Raw genomic sequence first — 5633 nt, 5'->3', positions numbered from 1 at the left:
GTGTGTGTGTGAGGGGTCTCTTAGGAACTGCACTGCACTAGTACAATAAAACTTAAATGAATTATGTAAATATTAATCCTATTTTCCCTTGTTAACATCACCTAAGCATTGTGTCTTCCCTTTCTTCCTCCTTCCCTTCTCCCCATCTGCTTTCCTCCCCCACCCTCTCTCTCTCTCTCTCTCTCTCTCTCTCTGGCACCAATTCCCAGCGGCACAGAGCGGAGGACAAGCGCAATAAATCACAAATACAGTCACAGAATCCGCGTCGCCGTCCTCCCAGTGGCCGCAAATGAAGCCTGAGCGGGGACAGGCGTAATTACACGACTCATTAAGGTGGACAAGCGAGACGAACTTTTAATTTATAACATGTAATTACTCCGCTAATCTCTCTCTCGCTCTCGCCCCCCCCCCCACCTCTCTCTCTCTAAGCTAATTCCAGCATTTAATCACAGGTGAAACTTACCTACTTCGTTTTAAGGCTTTTAATTGAGGTTTTAAATCAGCTCCGGTGGTGTGAGAAAGAGAGAGAGAGCGAGAGAGAGAGAGAGAGAGAGAGAGAGAGAGAGAGAGAGAGAGAGAGAGAGAGAGAGAGTGTATGTGTGTGTGTGTGTTTGTGTGTGAGAGATAGAGAGGGCACTCACAAGCGAAAGAGAGCACATCCGTAATTTAATTTTCCTCCTTATGGTCTTTTCTTTAACTCCTCCCCTCTCTTGCTTCCTGCCATTCTTTCCTTTCCTTTCCCGAGCCACCGAGTCTAACGTAGAATTAAGGTCATAAGAGGCTGAGCAATTAGGCTTACCTGAGCGTTACCTGCACGTGATTCTGGTTAACAGGATCTCAGGGCCTTTTAAACATACCTGGATCCCTTGTGCTCCTCTTGAATTCAGTCCTTTTTATCTCTCATCCGATTTCACGCATCATCTGTGGCTGGACTTGTAGGATGAGGAGTCAGAGGCAGAAAGAAGCTGCATACTAATACTACTAGTTTTAAACATACCTGGATCTTTTATGCTGGTCTTGAATTCAGTGCTTCCCATTCCTCATTCTATCCCACTCGTCACATGTAGCTGGACTGGCAGGATGAAGAGTCAGAGGCAGAAAGAAGTTGTATACTATCTTCTGCTTTAAGCTATCAGATGCTGAATACTAATAAGGAAAATGATTTAATTCGCGTATATCATACACTCATATTTACACATACATATTCGCTTTCATTGCCTTCCTATGACGACAGGCTAATTAGCGGCTTTTCATGTTTTATACAGGAATAACAGAGGCGGGGGATCAGCGTGCACCGCGATGCTCTCACACAATATTTTCTTAGCGATGGTAATGAGGTGCAGTATTAGTTATATTTTTGGTTTATGGTACTGGCGTCCGAATGAACATGTTTATAGCCTCCGTTAAAGGTGATGTGCCCGTTATTCTTTCATGTCCTTGCGCAATTCTCGTTGGTAGTAATATAGGTGAGTTGATAATGGTAGCAATGGGTAGGTTAGTGTGCTGTCGGTCTAAGGTCCTTATTCTGAAACGCTTCGCTCTCTCAACACGACTATTTTTAAAAACCGCAAAGATAATAAACCGCGTTTCCAAGACTGTTTCTTGTTTTGTTAAAATATTTTTAATCTTTAATTAGGATCATGAAAAACACTCATAAAAAGCCGTGTAACTTTAAGTAGAGACATAAAAGTAGTCGAGGTGCGGCGCCGAAGGGTTTCAGAATATGGTTCAAATATGTATGTATAAGACGTCATGAACAGTATTCTCAAACGTTTCGGTGTCTGATCTCGACTAGTGGTAGAAGTTACTGAATTACCCGAGATGTTTTCATGCAGTGAATATGTAAGTGTCCTGTCAGTCTGTAATATATAAGAGATCATGGACAGCACTCTCTGAGGTTTCAGCGTGTGATTTCGACAAATGGTACAAGTTATTGGGTTTCTTGAGATGTTTATATAAATAGAGTAGGTCAGCGTCCCGTCAATGATCGTAATGTTTTTATGAGGACATTTTCGTAATTCGTGTGATAGTTTAACGATGAAACTGCGTCGCCAATAAAAAAAATAAAAAAAAGAGAACTGGACCGGAACATTGATTCTGTGTCGTTTATGAAAAAAAGACGAAAAGAAACACTAAAGAAGAACTGGAATGATTATTTATGTTTTGTTATTATTATTATTATTATTATTATTATTATTATTATTATTATTATTATTATTATTATTATTATTATCATTATTATTATTATTATTATTATGTATTTGACTACCACACAGTCAAAGACGAGTCTGGTGCCACGGCACACTTCTACGCTTCATAACTATACTACAGAGACAGAGACAAAAGAAATACAGAGACAGAGACAAAGAGAAACTAAACCATGATGTAACTTAAAAAAAGAAACTAAACAATACGGAAATTTCAATACCTAATCCTGCTCATCACCAACACCATTAAAGTTAATATCACCACTACATACGGTCACTAACACTAACACCACCACCACTGCCACTAGCAACATCACAACACAACCAATAACAACAGACAGAAATTATGAATTATAACAACTTTAATTCTAACTACCCAAGCTGCTTTATATTTTTTTCTGCACCGTGATGGTGATACGCCGGGAGAGGAGAGGAGAGGAGAGGCAGGAAGAGGAAGCGGTGGTAGTAGTGGTAGGGATGAGGGGTAGTAGGCATATTTACGAACAATTACACATACTCGTACACGAGTAACGCCAAACTTTTCAACAGCGAGCCCCAGTTGCCGCATCATCATCCTGCTGGGAGTGGAGGGAGGCAGCGAGGCGGCCGCCGTGCACTGCCAGGTGTGTTGTGTGCTGGAGTCATTCGTGGTGTGCCGGCTCCATTATTTATGACTGACCGAATATTAATATGGAAAAAGTGCAAGCCATGACGGAGAGAGAGAGAGAGAGAGAGAGAGAGAGAGAGAGAGAGAGAGAGAGAGAGAGAGAGAGAGAGAGAGAGAGAGATATTCGTATCAGCTGGCAGTATTACGTAATTTTTTTTTTCTGAATGTTATACTTTGACTTTTTTTTTTTTTTTGTGGTACTCGTATATAAAAGTTTGACTTGATTTTTTTCCGTGTTTTTGCAACTGAATTAAGTAAAAGTTTCGTACGTTTTGCTCCCTCACAAGTTTTGTTCTACGTAGCTTTTTGTTCTATGTATTTTTATCTGTTGATTTTTCTCCCCAACCACCTTCTTTTTATCGCGTTCATATTTCCATTTCTTTTTCTTTTTTTTTCCATCTTTCTCTCCTTCTTTTCTTTCTCTTTTTCAATCATCCTTTGCCCCTCCATTTTTTTTCTTTCTTGCATGTCTTCTCTTGTTCACGTTCTTTTTTTAGTTTTTAATTGGTTCTTTTTCGCAATTCGTCATCCTTCCTTTTTTTTTCTATATTGTCTTCTTTTGCTCCTGTTATTTTTTCACTTTTTTTCACTATTCTTCATTTCAGAGTATTAATTTTACGCCCGGCAGACAAAACCAGACATGTGATATCGGGGTTTTATTTTTCCACTGTGAAAATTAGACGTAATCTACATTTTTACAATCTGTCTGTCAGTCTGTCTCGATTTTTTTTTGTTCCAGTGTGTGTGTGTGTGTGTGTGTGTATCTTTGTCACTCTAATTTCCTATTTTTTTTATGCCTATCTGTTTATCTGTCTATCTGTCTATCTATCTATCTATCGGTCTATCTATCTATTTATCTATCTATCTACCTATCTGTCTATCTGTCTATCTATCTATCTATCTATCTACCTATCTATCTATCTATCTACTTTTCCTTTCTTTCTTTCTTTCTTTCTTTCTTTGTTTATTTATTTTTCTTTCTTTCTATTTATCTATCTATATATTTATCTATCTATCTATCTATCTATCTATCTATCTATTCATCTATCTATCTATCTATCTACCTATCTGCCTATCAATCAATCAATCTATCTATCTATCTATCTATCTATCTATCTATCTCGTATCTATCTATCCTTACAAAACATGTCTTCTTTTCGTCTTCTGTCTTCCTCTCCTTTCCTCATCTGTCATAAACCTACACTTTTCCTTCCTCCCATTTATCTCTGTCATTCCTTTTATCTCCTTCTTCGCTCTCTCTTTTTGTTATTCCACTTCTTCTTTCCTCTCTCTCCTTTCTTCTCCCAACGGATCCTCCCTTCCTACTTTTTTTCTTTCTTCTATCTCCCTGCTCTTCCCTTCTTCCCCCTTGTCCTCATCTCTTTCCTTTCCTTGCTTCTCTCCAAGGAGGAAAAAAGTAGCAAAATTTTTCCGTTTAGACCTTTAACGGCCCCCTTTCTCTCATTTTCCCTCTCTTGTACTTATTACTTCTCTCTCTCTCTCTCTCTCTCTCTCTCTCTCTCTCTCTCTCTCTCTCTCTCTCTCTCTCTCTCTCTCTCTCTCTCTCTCTCTCTCTATTGCTGTTTTCCATAAGACTCCTTTAATTTTTGTTTTTTCCTTTTCTGTAGCTTTTTTATTATGTTATCATAATAATTGTTGTCATTAATTTGAATTTTTTACCAGTATATGCCTACCATAATGTGTGTGTCAGAGAGAGAGAGAGAGAGAGAGAGAGAGAGAGAGAGAGAGAGGAATCAAGGAAAACGACGCAGGATTACCAGCCATCAGAGGAAACTAGTGGAATCTGCAATAACTCCAGTCTCTCTCTCTCTCTCTCTCTCTCTCTCTCTCTCTCTCTCTCTCTCTCTCTCTCTCTCTCTCTCCTCCTCTTTTTTTCACTCCTTCAAGTCCTACTTTCTTTCCTTCCCCATCATTCTTTACCTGTCTGCTACTTCCTTTCTCTCTCCCTCCCTTCCTCCCTCCCTCGCTTCATTTCTCCCTCTTTCCATCTCTCCCTCCATCTTCCTTTTTTTCCTTCCCTCTCTTCTTCCTTCCTTCTTCCATCCTTCCTTCCTTATTCCCTCCCTCTCTCCATCTCTGCCTCTCTGTCAATGGCTTACTGTGTGGAGAGAGAGAGCCTGGTTTACATTACCTTGGCTTCCTGGGAACTTGTGGCATGAAGACGTGAGTGGAGGAGGGAGAGAATGGGGAGACGTGGGAGGGATAGCGTGGGATGTGGGCGGGGTGTTGGGTCAGGTGTGGGTGATTATGTGTGTGTGTGTGTGTGTGTGTGTGTGTGTGTGTGTGTGATTTGGTGTTGTTTTGTATGTTGTTTGTAAATGGTTAGTGGTGAATGTAGTGAATGTATTAATTAAGTTGGTGATGTGAAATACGTTTATTTTTTTATATACCTTTTGTTTGTTAGCTTGTTTGCTTGTTTGTTAGTTTGTCTTCCTTTACCATCATTGTTGTTATATCACTCATTTTGTTTTGTTTTGCACATTTGAAACAACACATACACAATACAATTAATATAACTAATAAGGAAACGTGAATCAAGATTAATTAATTTACATATATATATATATATATATATATATATATATATATATATATATATATATATATATATATATATATATATATATATATATATATATATATATATATATATATATATATATATATATATATATATATATATATATATATATATATATATATATATATATATATATATATATATATATATATATATA

The sequence above is a fragment of the Scylla paramamosain genome, unplaced genomic scaffold (genome assembly GCF_035594125.1).
Source record: "Scylla paramamosain isolate STU-SP2022 unplaced genomic scaffold, ASM3559412v1 Contig25, whole genome shotgun sequence".
Taxonomy (NCBI): domain Eukaryota; kingdom Metazoa; phylum Arthropoda; class Malacostraca; order Decapoda; family Portunidae; genus Scylla; species Scylla paramamosain.
This window is presented reverse-complemented; position numbering follows the sequence as displayed.